At 42.0% G+C, this 17,803-nt stretch overlaps 1 long non-coding RNA gene across 1 annotated transcript in view; it reads left to right on the plus strand.

The window, feature by feature from the left end:
* The first annotated feature begins 2,450 nt into the window (after positions 1-2,450).
* LOC310748226 overlaps positions 2,451-17,803 on the plus strand; it is a 29,335-nt gene continuing 13,982 nt past the window's right edge. The window contains exons 1-3 of the long non-coding RNA XR_014541223.1: positions 2,451-2,545; positions 14,702-14,905; positions 16,782-16,856. This is a non-coding gene — a long non-coding RNA (uncharacterized lncRNA). The remainder of the gene's footprint in view (positions 2,546-14,701; positions 14,906-16,781; positions 16,857-17,803) is intronic.

The raw sequence follows: 17,803 nt of genomic DNA on the forward strand, positions 1-17,803 counted from the left end.
AAAATTAAGTAAAGACCTCCAACAATTGTTCCTCATCACACCTCTGATATGTTCCACCTAGTTTGATGCAGCTAAACTGAAAACATAAATGATGAAGGCAAGCATATCCAGAAAGATGTCGCCTGCTGTATTGCTGGCTTGGGGAGGGCCACAGTTTGTTTGTTTAATAAAGATTTATTAAACAAACAAACAACACATATTTACACAACAATTTGCCATATTACAGTTTATGCACAAACACTATACATGAAAAAGAAAAATACAACAATAAATAAAAAGGAAAAGGAAATAAAGAATGAAAGTAAGAAGGATAAAATAAACTTCCGATTGTTCTCAAAAAACCAAAGTCTCATTTGTTATTTTTTACACAGTATCATATTATTATACTTTGTTTCCTTAATTTCCTTCACAAAAATATTCTTTAGTTTATTGTCTATACATTACAAGAATCATTTAAGGTCTGCCAGGGGTTTTTTGCTATCATAATAGGTTTTCAAATATTCTTTAAATACTATCCATTCTTTATTCACCTTCTGCATTGAGTACCTTCTAACTCTCCCCGTCATTATTGCCAATTGGATGTACAGTGGTACCTCGGGTTACATACGCTTCAGGTTACAGACTCCGCTAACCCAGAAATAGTACCTTGGGTTAAGAACTTTGCTTCAGGATGAGAACAGAAATCATGCTCCGGCGGCGCGGCGGCAGCGGGAGGCCCCATTAGCTAAAGTGGTGCTTCAGGTTAAGAACAGTTTCAGGTTAAGAACGGACCTCCGGAACGAATTAAGTTCTTAACCCGAGGTACCACTGTATTCTGTCATCTTTACCTGCCATTCTGACTTTGTAGGTGTAATTTCACTCTTCCAATTCATTGCAACCAGAATCCTGGCAGCAGATGTTGCATACATAAAAAGTGGTCTTACTGCTTTCTTGATTTCAGTTGACATTATCCCTAATAAAAAGGCCTCTGGTCACAGTTTGGGTGCTCCTGTCCTTCACTGACATTTGAATTTGAATTTCCCCCTCAGCATGCTGCAAGGCTGTAGAATTCTTTCTAAGTTGTCTTTGTACTCCCAATAGCGAAGAGCATATTTTCACAGGTACTTTTTTCACCCCTTTGTGGCAATCTGCACCCACCAAAACTCTCATTTTTATCTCTTACATTTATGTTCCATTCTTCCTCCAAGAAGCTTCTCTTTCTTTTTTAATCCATGCAGCAATGCAGTGATGCAGGTAAGGCTGAGAGATAGTGACTACCCCAGCTACTGAACTGAATGGATAAATTGGGATTTGAACTCAGGATTCCCCAAGCCTAATCCCACATTCTAACCATTATATTATGCTGACTCTCAACACATTTAAAGTATCTTGTTCTGCTGCTCTAGTCTAGGGGTAGATATTCAGGGAAGTGGCATTCCTCTTTGGCTTTGGCAGTATCCCATTCTCCAACAATTTTCTGCCTCCTATTCATTTCCAGTCACAATTAAATTGTTGCTTCAGTAGGATTGGGCAGCATTTGAGAGGTATTAAAACAGAAAATGAACTTAATGCATGCATAAAAGGGTAAACCTAAGCCGTTGGACCATGCAGTCTTTGGGTTAGCCTGCATCTTGGCTAACCCAAAGATTGCTTGATCCAAGTTATTTCTTTTTAAGTCGTTAGGATCCTTTTTCTTCTTTGTCTTACTGCCAGCAGATGGAGACTTGTTTGCTGTAATTTCGGGGGGGGGGGCATTCTCTCTCTCTCTCTCTCTCTCTCGGCAAATCTAAGTGTTGTGATTTATTCTAGCCTAAGTATTTTTGTGGGTAATGCTTGTTAAAGGTGGGTGAGGGCAGATGAAAAATCTAACCAAGTTTTAATGTACTTGAAGCAATTGCCAACTCTGCTATGAGAGTAAGACTCTCTCTTCCCAATCTTTCTCTCCAACACCACCCTACCACCACCACCCCAGGGGGTCTTTTGCTGTTGTATAAGGGGAAAGTATTCTAAAGGTGAAGCACCTCATGCTTCATCACTTTTTGTATCATACCACAAAAAGTTTCATCTACTAAATTTATAGTTGAATATTGAGCTAAAAGCACAGAAATATTACTCCCCTCCAAAGATGTCAACCCAAGTCGCTTCTGGATATCACACTGAAATTGCACGATGCTCAGAACAACCGCCCAACTTTAAATTCACAAACACGGCTAAGTGGTATTAGCAGAATTATACACTTGCTGCTGGCGAGTTCTCTCAGGCTACTTCTGCTTCTTCCCCTCCCTCAATGAATTGTCTTGATCTGGCTGAACTGTGTGTATATGTCAGAGTCTATGCATGTTTTAAATATCACTGCAACAGTGGCACCATTGATAAGCCTCAGAATTGTTTCCATGAGAAATATGGTTTTTTTTACCCCACCCTAAAGCATTCTGAATAGAGCTTTTTCCTCCCCCATCTCCCCCACATATAGCTGATTGTGTGCAACCCCTGCTCAAAATAAGTTGTTTTTAAAGTCTGGACCTAATCTGATGTCTTTGCTGATGTACATGACTTTGTATGAAAGGTATGTACCCACCCCCATTTTTGGAAGGAGGAGGAGGAGGAGAAGGAGCTGACACACTGAGCACGGAAGAGAGTGAAAGGGGCCTGGGGCAGAGAGGGGGGCTGGTTCCTCAAGTGCAGAATGATGCTGTGACCCTGCAGAGTGAAAATATGAGCTTTTCAATATATAAAAAGGTAAAGGGACCCCTGACCGTTAAGTCCAGTCACGGACAACTCTGGGGTTGCGGTGCTCATCTCGCTTTACTGGCCGAGGGAGCCCGGGTCATGTTGCCAACATGACTAAGCCGCTTCTGGCTAACCAGCGCAGCGCACAGAAACACCATTTACCTTCCCGCCGGAGTGGTACCTATTTATCTACTTGCACTTTGACGTGCTTTCGAACTGCTAGGTTGGCAGGAGCAGGGACCGAATAACGGGAGCTCACCCCGTCGCGGGGATTCAAACCGCCAACCTTCTGACCGGCAAGCCCTAGGCTCTGTGGTTTAGACCACAGCACCACCCGTACCCAATATAGTTGGGTACAATTCTATACTCAAGGGGTGGCATTCAAATAAGTCTTGGAGTAGATCCGTTGAAATGAACAAACCTGTTCGTCATGCTAATCTATTTCAATATGTCTACTCCTGAGCAGAACTAGTGTTCTAGGGCAGGCATGTCCAACTTCCAAGAGACTGCGATCTACTCCCACTATAAATAAACTAGCAGTGATCTACCCATTGGATAGACCTGATTTGTTGAGCTTTTTGGGCGGAGGATGAGCCAAAGTTGTTGAACTTTTTTGGGGGGGGAATAAGCTTAGTTGTTGAGCTTTGGGGGGGGAGGACGATTGATCAGGATGACGCAATCGACCACAGACACCCATAGACATCGACCAGTTGGACATGCCTGGTCTAGGGGTTGTAGGGCCCGCAGAACAGGGGATGGCTTGGGTTACATTTGACTGGCAACCTGGACTTTCAAAACATGCAAATGTTTATTGATAGGGATAATCTACAACTTATCAGTCAACTTCTCAGGGAGTGTCTAGGTGACTCAATTTTGGAGGGTGCACACAGTTATCAAGAAACTAAAAGGGGGCAAAGCTCCATGTCTTCAGAGTGAGTTTTGTAAAACATGCTCACTGGTCCCACAATTTACTTAATTAATTAATTAATTAATGTTATCATTAAGGAAGGAGAACAGACACCACCTTCGTGGAAAGACGCAAGACGGGTGGTTTTGGCCAAACTGGGGAAAGATCCTTGCCAACTGGGATCTCATCACCCCAAGATGCAAAGATATTGTCAGCCCTCCTGGCAGCTCACTTGAACAACTTTGTAGGCCAGTATTTTCAAAATGAGCTTTGAATGTTATACATAATAATATTTTAAAAATTAAAAAAAATAAGTCACACCGATCTCATTGACTATTTTGAAGATGGTTTAACCATGTGGAACAGCCATTTCTGCTGAATGTATTGAGGAAATTTAATTAATTTGAAAATTTATTAACTGTGATATGCCTATTCATTCATTCATTTATTTAATCTAGCAAAAGCAATTACAAGAAATAAAATAAATAAAGCAGAATAAAATACTGTGGTGAGTTGGGAGGGTGTTAGGCTTTATTACCGAGCCCAGTGCTTTTTTTCTTTAAAAAATGTGTTTAGGGGTACTCTCATTTTGACTCAAGAAAATCACCATTTTATAGTTCAAATCAGGGAAAATAAATACAGTAAATGGACAAAAGTACAAAGATTCACAAAATGTTTAGGGATATGCATACCCCAGGAAAAAAGCACTGACTGAGTCCCTTCTGGTTCCTGGATCCAGCAAGGATTCAATTGCTAGTCTAGCCAGAACAGCTTCTTGGTAATGGCCCTCAACGGGCTGGTAGTTAAAAGGACAAAGACATGAGCTGAAGTGTGTGAGAGCTGGGCTAGACGCAGACTGCAGGCAGAAGCCTGTGGGGGGGTGGAGATGTGCTTGATTTCTGCTGGAATTCAAGATGACTGTCAGGAATGAGCCAGCTCCAAGCGAAGGTTTGCAAACAACTGCAGAAAGCAGCCAGGAACAGAGAGGCTTAGATGTTAGTCAGGCAGGGGAGAGCAGGCAGCTGCAGACTTCCGCTCTTCCTTACCTTGACGGGCAGGCTGATAAGGCAGTAGCTGAGAGCAGGCTAGAACACAGCAAAAGCTCGCAGGAAGCACAAAAAGGCGCAAACAGTCTCAGAGACAGCCTCTCAGAACAGAAAGAGGTTGGAGCTGATCCACTAAGTCTGAAGAGTCAGCGAATGGGAGGGGTGCTAGATAGGAAGCAAAACAAGAGACGTAAGGGTCGTAAGTTCAATAACTTCTGTCAACCCCGGAAGGAGTCTTCAGAAGGGTCATCTTGACTCCTGACAGAACCTGACAATGACGCCCCATGTAGTATGGATGGGACCTGAGAACAAAAGTTACATTCCTCTTTGGAAAGAGTGACTTAGGGCCAACCCAGACTTCCTTTTGTGCTGCGCTTTCCATGTACAGATCTGTACTTTAAATCGGTCTTGGTTTTTTTTGTCCCAGCGCTTTTCCCAGGAAAACCCATGTCTTACCACTGAATCAGAGCAAACAGCAATCTAGGGAGAGCAGTGGTAAAATGCGGGTTTTCCTGGGGAAAGCACCAGGACCGAAAGAGCAACATGCTTGGAGATGGAGCTTTAAAACCTGGACCTGTGCCTGAAAGCATGGCTCAAAAGGAAGTTTGGGATTTGGCTATAATGGCAAAAAGGACAAGAATGGCAAGTGAATATTGATATAAATTCTGGAGAAACCACTTGCCCTGTATACATTGCTGTAAAGAAAATAATTCATCCTGCAAAAGCATATTAAAGTAGGTTTAGAATTTTTTAGCAGAAATATTGGAATTTTACATTAATTTACATTGATTTTTATGGTTCTGTGATATGAAGTAATTTTTCCAGAGCAGAGGATTGTGTTTAACCTTAAAGCTGAAGTAACTATGCAGACTGTAAACAAGAACCTGGGCTTACAGAATTTTGTGGCATAAATTTCAAATGCTTAAAAAGTTCTTGCAAATTCTTTTCTTGTGAAAGTGTTAAGATCATCTTCCTCTTCTCTTCTCTTTTTCTTGCCACGTGGTATTATTACATAGGTTTGTTTAGTTGGAGAGTGAAAGACTAAACTAGGATAAAAACACATTTTTTAAAAACCTGCTGAAATACATTCTCATTTCATTGCCATGATTCTAACTGTAGCATTTGAAGATGTAGAATGTTACTGGGGGCTTTTTAACTGTTTACAAATAGAGTGTGATTGTTAAATGTACAGTTTCTCCAGATATTAATAAATCAAGACATTTTTGGGCTGCTTTCCATAAAAAGATTGTTACAGTATATGGTTTTTAAAAAATTAAATGCATGTGCATGCACAAAATTTCCCAGATTTATTTAGGGGAAGTCATGGCTGTTAAAGTGATCTTATTAACCAGCAACATTTAAAAATACCTCTGGCAATAGATGTTGACTATTATAAGGCCATATATTTCATTGAAAGACTCCATTCAGATTAAATGTCACATATACATTCCAACAGACCAAATAAAATGGGAGAGCACTATGAACGCCAAACATTGTTCTGCATACTTGACGAAATAAGGGATCTCCTTGTTTGCAAATGTGACACTGGCCACTTTTAGGAGTGGCTTTGCTATGGCTTTCCTCCTGTAAAAGCGAAGTCTATTGTCAGCCCGACATTGAAGGTGCAACAGCCCTGCCCTCCTGCCCAGCTGCACAGATGGCAGATGTTGTTGGTGCAACTCACAAACTCTGAACGGGGTGCCTGAAAGCTGTCTCTGCCCAGCGCTGTGTCTCTTTTAGAGCCAGAGTGGCAAAAATAACTTTTCCTTTTTTATGTTCCAACAATTATTTTTTTTAGTGCTCCTCCCTTCCTTTCCACGCGATGTTCTCCTGCCAAACTTCAGGCTCCCTCCCTAGTTTTTGTTCCATCCCCACCACTCAGTTTCCAGGTGAGGGCTGGAATGCCTGTCCCTGTGGAATCTAGTGCAGGAAACTAAAGAAACGTACAGCAAAATACGGTGAACAAAGCAACCCCAGTAACTTTGGTCAATGGTTTCTCATATTCCATTGTTTTATTGTTTTATTATTTATTAAATTTGTATACCTCCCGTCATCCATAGATCTCAGGGTGGTTCACAAAATTCACGAGAACAAACTATTTGCAAATCATCTTGAGTCTTAACTGCCTGCTACCAGACAAAATATCTGTTTTGTACAACCTTTCACCAGCAGGAGAATGAAACAGCAATTAATATTAATATAAAGCATCTGTGGCCCAAGTGGAGAGTGGCTCACGCAAAGCACAATAGGCAGTTTTGGAGCAATAGACCTCCTAAGGAGGTTTCTTCGGTCAAGTCACACTTAGATTCCACTGAGCCTGCAATACATTCTGTGGAAACTAGAAATCATTGCTTCCATTGCAGCAGGAGAGAAAAAAATAGTTGTGGAAAACCGAAGTGTCCAGCTCATAGGTGTCAGTCAGTCTCTAGTTCAAACTATTAAAATGCTCATCATCAGAATACAGAGCCGGCCTATCCATGAGGCAGACTGAGGCAGCAGCTGCCTCAGGCAATGGAGTCCAAGGGTCCCCTCTGCAGGCGCCCCCAATGCCACAGCTGCTGGAGAAGCAAAAAGTGGCTGTGGCTGCTTCTGGGTTTGGACAAGATCTTGAGAGAACCCTGTGAGCTCACGTGACAGCTCCATGAGATTGCATGGAGGGCTGTGCGCAAGTTCTTGTAGGGTTCTAGTGAGATCTCGCCAGGTCCTGGAAGCCACAGCTGCGCGATCCCAGTAAGTGAGGCTTCAGCAGGGATGACAAGGGTTGACGGACAGGGAGGCACTTTCCCATTTTGCCACCCCTGTTAGAATGCATGCTTTGTGGTCAGGCTTGTGTGCTGCACGGACCACTTGGGTGCAAATCCAGCCTCAGGGACAACAGCAGGCTTTGCTCTCATCACAAAGTGCAGCGCTGATTTTTCTTACATAGGAGACTTACTTCTTTGACTTGCTTCTTTGGAGGAAAGTCCAGACATGTTCTGGAGGACATCAACGGGGAAGTGGGATCAAGGAGCTCCCTGAGCCTGGGACCTCCAGTGGTGGAGACTCAGACATTACATACTCTTATCTCTGTGGCCTCATTCTGGAGGGATGTGATCTCATTATTTTTTAGTTTTAATCTAGTGTAATTCTGGATATTTGTCTACTGTACAGGAGGTCTCTGGTGCGTAGATGCAGCACTTTGTCCTGAAAGAAACTGGAATGTTTCCTTTGCTATGGCATTTGTGGTTAGACAACACACCCATCCCTGATCTCAGACTTCCCACAACAGCAACAGCTCATGAAAAGCAAAAGCATAACTAGATATTGCATATTGGAACCACAGAGATGGACAAATCCTAAACGACAATTTCTAACTACATGAGATAAATATATTCATGTACAGGCTATGATTTCTGAGGCACCAGTAGCAGATGAACAAACATGTTTTTTTATGAGCTTGCAGGGAGTCGATCAAGATTCCACTTCAGGCCTACCAGTTTTCTGAATTTCAGCTGGAACATATAAAACACTGGCTTCCGTTAATTTTACAGTCATTACTACCTGGTGAGGGATGCTGGAGCCACTTCTTCTTGGCATTTTGGTTTAAAAAAATTACAGTGATTCCATGTAAAAAGTAAAGGTAAAAGACCCCTGGACAGTTAAGTCCAGTCACATGTGACCATGGTGTACAGCGCTCATCCCCCTTTTCAGGCCGAGGGAGCCGGCGTTTGTCCAGAGACAGATTTCTGGGTCATGTGGTCAGCATGAGCACATTTTTAGTGTATCATGTGGCTGTCTGGGAATGAAGAATTTATTTTTCAGGCTGCAGTTACTGTTATGGAATCATCTAATTTCTGAAATTAGTACCATTGTTGATAATGTAAGCTACCCTGAGACATTAGGGTATAAGTGCAGGTAATGAATAATAATAATAATAATAATAATAATAATAATAATAATAATATGCAAGTGGAGCCAGCTTTATGTTTCTTGTCTATATTTAAAGGGCCAACTTCGGTTGTTTTGAAGCCTCTTGTTGCTGCTCAACTTGCAATTGCCCAAAATTAGAAAGATATCTTAAATGTCGTAGAGGACAGTTGGCTTAAGAAAGTTCTACCCTTTGCTACCCTGGAAAAACTCACCCGCCCCTTGAAAGCATTAAGTGAAAACACAGATCTGACCTAAGAACCGTTTCGATGACTATTATGACACATGTGAAACAAAATTTTAAAAAAATCCTTCCTGTAGCACCTTAGAGACCAACTAAGTTTGTTATTGGTATGAGATTTCGTGTGCATGCACACTTCTTCAGATACCACTTCTTCAGATGACACATATGAACAATCGTTTCCATTTGAAGATTGTACCTGCTAAACGTGACTTTATATGGAACTATTCATGACATCTACATATGTATTCACGTATAAATAGTTTGCAAAGTCCACAGTGTCTTTGGGTCTTCAGTCTTATCACATGCTGACCACTTGCCACCCATGTCCAGACGCTCCCTTTTCTTCCTTTCCTCCCCTTTCTTTTTCCACCCCTTCCTCACACGGCAATGGAAAAGCCAGTAGTTTGCTTCCCCTATTTAATTACTTATCTAGAATTTAAACATGGTTATGTATGGTATTTACAAATTGCTGCTGCACATTGTTAAACATCCCTGAAGAGACCATGCCCCTTTTTTACCAAGTACAGTGGTACATCTGGTTACGAACTTAATTCTTTCCAGAGGTCCGTTCTTAACCTGAAACTTTTTCTTAACCTGAGGTACCACTTTAGCTAATGGGGCCTCCTGCTGCCGCCGCACCGCCACCACACAATTTCTGTTCTCATCCTGAAGCGAAGTTCTTAACCCGAGGTACTATTTCTGGGTTAGCAGAGTCTGTAATCCAAAGTGTTTGTAACCTGAAGCATCTGTAACCCGAGGTACCACTGTACTTATATTCCATCCAAGTCAAGCAGTATTTTCTCCGTGATGGATTTACATTTTTTTTTTCATTTAAATTTCTGCATTTTCTTTCTTGTTTTAAGATGCAAAACTATATTCTATGCATGTCTGTGAATTACTGTAAGTGAGCTCTCAGCCTTTGTACAGCATAAGACTTCTAAACTGAATAAAACTTAAAAACTGAAATAAATGAAGCTTTCTGCCAGTTCTCCTGGTTAGACGTTAAGCTAACCACTCTGTAATTTCCAGAATCTCTTTTTCAAAAAAACGACGTTATGTTGGCCACCTTCCAGCCCTCGGCTATGGAGACTGACCTTAGGGGTATGTATTTCTGTTGGGAGACCAGCAGTTTCTCACTTCTTTGTGAACTCTCAGGTGGAGGCTACCTGTACCTGCTGTTTGATTCATTTGCCTCAGTTCCTCAGACCCCCTTCCTGAGAAAGTTGGTTCAGGCACAGGGATTCATTCCCTACATTTTCTGCAATGAAGACAAATGCAAATAATTCATTCAGCTTCTCTGCAGTTAGTAAACTCTGCTACTTTGAATAGTGTTCAACATCAGAATTATTTTAACCAATTATTTTAACCATCACCTAGAGGGGGGAAATTTTGCTACATTTGAACGTTTGTTTTAAACTCAGAATCTTTATTCCACCACTCTAAAATTTCAGTCTTTGGAAAGGAATACAGTCAAGCGGAGAGATAATGAACGTCTGAGAAAATATTGTTGACAAAAGGAAGTGCTCAAAACAAAGTTGGAAAGAGCAGGAGGAAAATAATAAAGAGAAACATCTGTATAAGATTATGATACCACAGGGAAGAAGAAAGCACAAGAACTGCTAACCCTCTAAAGCTTCCTGCAAGAATCACGCCCATCTCTGTCTCTCCTAATGACTGCTCCAGAAGCCAGTGAGCTTGTCTAGGCCAAGGGTTCTAACTCTGGTCACAGATCTGGTGAATTAGGATAGTACCTGCGCCAAGAAGCCAAAAAAACACTCCTCTCCCCTGTATGGAGAGCCACTTTCTCTCTGGTTTGGTTTTGCTGCTGTAGTGCATGGGCAATTGATTTGATTTGCCCCTCTTAAATCTGAGATTATTGCAGCCTATGGGAAGGCAAAACCTCGAATGCATTTTGGCATTTCTTTCCCATGAAGCCACCACAGCCTGCTTCCCTTCCCCATTATCCTCATGTAATAAGACTAAATAATAAGCACTCAGCTTTCCCTTTGCGCAGCACCACAAATTCCAAAATAATGTGGTCTGATTTACCCAAAATATGCATTGCTTCACGTCATCAACCAGCAAAGTAAAGCGTGGATAATATAGGTTGTTAGATCTTTAAAATATGCCTTTCTAAGTTCCTTCCAAAGTTCCCCTCATCCCCTAGCATAGAAAAAGACCACATTTGGTAAGTTAAAAATGGTTTACGTACAAACTCTCCAAAGGTCAAATTCATGTGCTTTTCCTTGCAGTTTTGGAAACAGTTGCACAGGCAGTAAAACTCGGCTTCATTACAAAGTAGTGAAAGTTCCGAAATTATTGGTATAGGAAGTCAAGCGAGGTTTGTGAGAGCTGTGTAGCTAAGCTGTAGCAACCAGTAGAGCTTCTTCAAATGCTGAGCTTCTCAGGTAGACGGAAGGGGAGGAAAGGGTTGATTACCTAGAATCATAGAATCATAGAGTTGGAAGAGACCACAAGGGCCATCGAGTCCAACCCCCTGCCAAGCAGGTAACACCATCAGAGCACTCCTGACATATGGTTGTCAAGCCTCTGCTTAAAGACCTCCAAAGAAGTAGACTCCACCACACTCCTTGGCAGCAAATTTCACTGTCGAACAGCTCTTACTGTCAGGAAGTTCTTCCTAATGTTTAGGTGGAATCTTCTTTCTTGTAGTTTGGATCCATTGCTCCGTGTCCGCTTCTCTGGAGCAGCAGAAAACAACCTTTCTCCCTCCTCTATGTGACATCCTTTTATATATTTGAACATGGCTATCATATCACCCCTTAACCTCCTCTTCTCGGGAGGACTTCCGGTCAGCGCCAGCAACTGTAATGGCGGATTTCCTCCAATCTCCGGAGGAAATCTGCTTCGTGGAGCCAGGGTTCTACCGCTACGGCGAAGCGGGGACCCGGAAAAAATCACAGGCGGGGAAGCCTGTGAACTGAAGGCTCGGCGGGCTCCATTTGCGCCCCCCCCCGCTGCAAAGGAGCCTTTTTAAAGGCTCCGGAACATACCGGGGGTGAGTGGCGCGGAGCTAAGAGCTGTCTACCCGTCTCTGCGAAGCGAAGCCGCATGCCATGGTTGGAGAGCGCTGACTTCTTCCTTTGAAATTTGGACTAAAAGTAACAACCCGTGAGTATTACGGAAATTGGATATTAAAAACTCCCTTTTTTTGATTCGGCACGAGCGGGGAAGGCGCAAAGAGGAAGTCCGTCTCCCCATCTTGTAAACACTTTAAAGCAAGGACTAGATAACTAAGGTTGAAAAGAACATCTTCTTCGTGAGAAGTCAAAAGTAACTAATTTCATGTTTTGGCAGTATAAGTGAATGTGCTGGAGGATAAGAGTTAATTCTGAAAGTAGATTGTTACCCCTCCCCCAGGACCCGGGAGCGATCCGCGAGGGAGCCTGTTGGAGAGATTTAAAAGACTTTGACAGCTGTCAAACTAGCTGTCAAAGCTGAGAGGGAAAAAAAAGAGAGAGAACTTTGTTTCTATTGCCTCGGCTGGTCATATTTGTTACATTTAGGTAACAAATTGTCGAAAATCAAGGAAAATCAAGGACTTTTGGATTTACAACTGGAAGGAACACTAAGTAACCAGTACTCCCCTAGAGGGGGCTCTGGGACATTACAGAATGGCTGTAAGTGGAAAAATACAGACGGCACTTGAGAAGATCTTTCGTAGCCTGGGAAAACTTCATGAACAAAGCACTGTTTTGGCTAAAAATGTTACAATATTGAATGAAAAAGCAAACAAACCTGTGGAAATTGGAAGGGACTTGACTCAAGTCTCTGTACCAGAACAAAAAGACTGTGCCCTTGAACTAAAAACTCTTGCAGCTGAACAAGAAAAGGAATCTGAGAAATTTGAAGAAGCTACACATGACAATTTAGAGGGAAAGGAAGGAGGAGCTATAATGCAGCAGAGGATTAAAGAAAGAAGCAAAAAACAAGATTTGGATTACAATCATAAATATGGAGACCTGGCAGGCCAGAGGCCTGTAAAGATGGATTTAAAGGAAAAGACAAATTTGATTAAAGTGGAAGCAGGAGTCTCTGGGACATTTGGACTTAAAAGAAGTAAAAAACAAGATTTGGATTACAATTTTAAATATGGTGGCCTGGCAGGAAGAAGTATGGACCTTATGGGGACAGAGCTTCTCCGAGATTTGGCGTTTAACTATCAAAAAAGGACTATCAAAAAAACCGGCAGAGAGGAAAGGAGAGAGACTTAAGGGCCTCGGATGTGAGATCACCAGGCTGATACCAGATGGATTGATGGACATTGGTTGGAGATTGAAACCGGGAAAAGTGGGGAGTGGGGTTTTGGGTATCCAAAGGCGGTACAAATATATTCTTTTTTTTTTTTTGTAAATAAGTTGTTTTGCTATTCTAGATTAAAATGGGGAAACCGTGAAATGGAATTGGGGTTGACTTTAGAAAAAGGTATTAAGAATAAGATTTGATGTATTAAGACTGAGATTTATGTTAAAATTGGTTAAACAAAAAGGATTTAAATATAATAAGGTAAAATTTGGGGATAGGAACTTGTTGAATTAAAAATTGAATTGGAATACAAGAAGAGGAGATGTGGGGAAGTCAAGGAAAAATGTTATTGAAAGGTATATGTTTGTTTTTGGTTTTTTTTTTCTTTTTTTGTGTGTGTTTTGTTTTTCTTTTAACTTTTTGAAAACTTCAATAAATATTTTATAAAAAAATAACCTCCTCTTCTCCAGGCTAAACATGCCCAGCTCCCTTAGCCGTTCCTCATAAGGCATCGTTTCCAGGCCTTTGACCATTTTGGTTGCCCTCCTCTGGACACGTTCCTGTTTGTCAGTGTCCTTCTTGAACTGTGGTGCCCAGAACTGGACACAGTACTCCAGGTGAGGTCTGACCAGAGCAGAATACAGTGGCACTATTACTTCCCTTGATCTAGATGCTATACTCCTATTGATGCAGCCCAGAATTGCATTGGCTTTTTTAGCTGCCGCGTCACCTAGTCCCTCCCAAGGTGAGCTGATCCTCTGGTAACTTCTTCCACCTTCTGGGAGATGATTGCAGGATTCCCACAGGCATCTGGTGGACCACTGTGAGAACAGTAAGCTAGATTATATGGGCTTGATCCAGCAGGCTCTTCTTGGGTTTTTATGAAATAGCAGGGCAAGAACATAAGAACATAAGGAGCATAAGAACAGCCTGTTGGATCAGGCCAAGGGCCCATCTGGTCCAGCATCCTGTTCTCACAGTGGCCAACTAGATGCCTGTGGGAAACCAGCGAGGAGAACACGAGCACAAAAGCACTCTCACCTCCCATCGTTTCCCGCAACTGGTTTTTACTGCCTCCAGCTGCAGGCATCGCTAGCCCTCTCCTCCTCTTTTAAATCCTCTTTAATCCTCTTTTAAAGACATCCAAGTTGGTTACCATCATGGTGAAGAAGCACTTTAAAAAAATCTGTCTTGAATCTTCCAACATTCAGCTTCCTTGGCTGCCCGTGAGTTCAAGTGTTGCGACAGAGTCTTTATATTCTAGACATGAATTTCACCCCACCATGTTTCAGTTATGCCTCTTAAATCATGCTTACTTTCTTGCATAAATCAAGATATCAACTTTTTCCTGTTTATTTCCCATTCTCTGCACATTGGTGTAGAGACAATGGGATTTACATCCTGATTTCTCCTTTACTGGTTTTTCCATGCATATTGTAATGTTAGGGTTGCCATATGACTTGCCTAAGATCCAGGACAAAGCGCCACCTTCAAATGCTCTCCCCTGGACATCAATTCCGCCTTTGAAATCCTGGACATATGGCAGCCATAGTAGTGCACTCTCATAGTTCTCCTGGCTTCACTCAGTGGCCCCTGTATATATGGTATCATTCTCTCTTCTAGGATTTCATGGGTCTCCCCCTGCAGGATTTAATTTAAAGTCCTCCCATCCAGGTGTGCAAAACACCTGCCAAGCATATTCCTCCTAGTCCTTGTGAGATGCAGCCAATCTCTTGCTGGATGCCCTGCATCACAGCAGTGCAAAACTTCCTTCAAGACACATGCCGGCATATTTTGGCGATGAGAAAACTTACCTGTTCAACTGAAGTAAGCAGAGGAAAAAATTACTCCAGCTGATGTGTTAATGATTTTGTCAGCCTTCCGGGAATATACTGAAGTTCCCAATATGCCAGGTTTGGCATGCTTCTGATCTGCATTTCTGTACATATATTTTTTAACATGTTATTTGAAAGGGAATGTGTTATTGTGTTAAACAGCCCAGTAAGTTAAGTATTTGTTTTGCCCTTTATAATATTTTATTACTGTGCAATATTGGGTGTTTGTTGTGAGATGAATTCTCCTCAGGCGGGTATGGGTTTACTTGTTTTTGTAGCATCCACATGATGTGTTAAAAGAAACCTTTTGCCAGCAGCCTGTTTGTGACATTTTAAAAAACCTTTTACAATATTAAGCCCCATCTAGAAGCATCCTAAAAGGGACGCGGGTGGCGCTGTGGGTTAAACCACAGAGCCTAGGACTTGCCGATCAGAAGGTCGGTGGTTCGAATCCCCATGACGGGGTGAGCTCCCATTGCTCAGTCCCTGCTCCTGCCAACCTAGCAGTTCGAAAGCATGTCAGAGTGCAAGTAGATAAATAGGTACCGCTCCGGCAGGAAGGTAAATGGTTTTCCGTGCTCTGCTCTGGTTCGCCAGAAGCGGCTTAGTCATGCTGGCCCCATGACCCGGAAGCTGTATGCTGGCTCCCTCGGCCAATAAAGCGAGATGAGCGCCGCAACCCCAGAGTCGGCCACGACTGGACCTAATGGTCAGGGGTCCCTTTACCTTTACTTAGAAACATCCTTATCAAATCCACACACCCAGACCCCGAAAAGGCTAAATCCAGATTAAACTGGGGGGAAGAGGGCGGAAGTAAGAGCTGGCATTTTGATGCCAACTTTGTTGTGTGGGCACCGTGAGAAGCGTGCATGAAGAGCACACATCCCACAACAAATGGGTCTGGAAGCAGCCATTGTTATTTTGTATTTGAAAAATAAAAATAAAGTTTTAAAAATACACAACTGTTTCACAGAAGGAAAACGGATGCCTGGGTAATTGCAGCAGTCTCTAACCTTTAATTTGAGCACTGACCACTTTGGGAAAGGCCACTCTCTGAAGCAACTAATTTAGAACCATTCAGAACCACCCTTTCCCTATCTATAAGCCAGAACTAGCTACTTACCATGCTGCCAGCTGAAAATTTCCCGACTGCTGGTTGCAAGAGATTTCTAAGAGCATTCAACCCAACACAGTTAGAATAGATAAACAAGAAAGAAAGGGCGATATCCAGTGTTAGATATACACAGAGCAGATCCATTGACAGCAATGAACATACTTCCATTAATCCCAATGTCTGTTGTTGTGTGTAATATCTGGAAAAAATGTTTTCCAGAAATAAACTTTTTGTTTAGGAAATGTCTGCAGGGTTCTTCAATTCCAAGAATATCATTACTAAAAATGCAAGTACAAATTAAAGAAAGAGGATTTGGTATTTCGAATTTGGAACTACATTACCAAGTTTATTTCATGTCACATGCTAAATATTTGAAACCAAAATCTGGGGTAAACTTTCTGACCTGGGCAATCTTAAAATATACATATATAGCTCCCCTCCTCTCCAGGGAAGAAAGGGTAGGTGAGGATCTACATAAGGAACAAAGGGGGAATAAAGATCTACACTGGGATCTGCTGCCCCTGTAGATCTTGCCACCAGAGGCAGTCCCTCATCTTGCCTCACGGGTGGGCTGGCCCTGTATGAATCGAACTTTTATTCAGCCGAGCTTATTCAACTGTTCACAGTGGAATGATTCCTAACTAAGGAGCGATTCTATGCCTGTAGCCACTGGCATGGGGGACTGTGGAAAACGGAGTGGATTGCTTTCATTTTTAAAATTAATGATTATTTTTTACTTCTTTTACTTTCACAGGTCCAATAGTGAGGAAATGTTTGCAGTTAGTGTCTTTCCCAAGTGAAGAATAAAACCAACAGCAAAATCACAGAGGTAATTAACAGGGTTTTAAAATTTTATAGAATAATTTTATCCATAATAATTTCGTTGTGTTAAAATTGATTTTATAACCCTATTTCGTTTTATAGAATAACACATCTCCAGCTAATGTCCATATTTTATACCAAACTTAGGTTCCTCTGGCTGTAAGAAAACTCAAACAGCTGCATTAACTTCAAGCTCCCAAAAGTGAATTGTTTGTGCGTGTGAAATCTTTGTTTAGTGAGTGTTAAATTTCGGAGGTATTAATGCATATCACACATAATTTGTGCATCTGCAAACAAAAACCCAGTAATAACTGGCAACAGGTTAAGGCTGCCGGCTGTCTTTTCAGGGCATGGCTGCTGCCGTGGTTCTCATGGGCACTAACCCAACATTTCAAAGTTTTGCATCCCTGAGAGAGCAGAGGGAGGCAGAACCAATGTTACCACTCCTACACAAAGCCCCTTGGAGTAATAAACATCATCCCTCTATTAACTCGCTACCCCTCTTGCCAGGCTAGATTTCCTAACACTTTTTTTTTCATCCAAAAAGTGTTCTCATCATCAAAGAATTGACTCATATTCTTGTTCATCAGACCAATTAACTGGATACTTGCTGCTCAACGAAAAAGCTTTTGGCATTTGAATTCCTAGATGTGGAATCAGAAATTGCTACCTCTACTCTCAAAGGGTATGCTTGCAGCCACAACAGTAGCATTTTGGGGTGCCATTCTCATACCCCCCAACATTTCTCCGATGGAAATAGGGACGTCCCATTCCACAATGATAATTTTACTATTTATACCCCACACATCTGACTGGGTTGCCCCAGCCACTCTGGGCAGCTTCCAACATATAAAAAAAATAATAAAACACTGAACATTAAAAAAAAAAACACCTTTCCTATACAGGATTGCCTTCAGATGGCTCAGGAATTGAATAACTCCATACCCTCCAACA

This window comes from Podarcis filfolensis, assembly GCF_964270895.1.
Source record: "Podarcis filfolensis genome assembly, chromosome: 13".
NCBI classification, from domain to species: Eukaryota; Metazoa; Chordata; class Lepidosauria; order Squamata; family Lacertidae; genus Podarcis; species Podarcis filfolensis.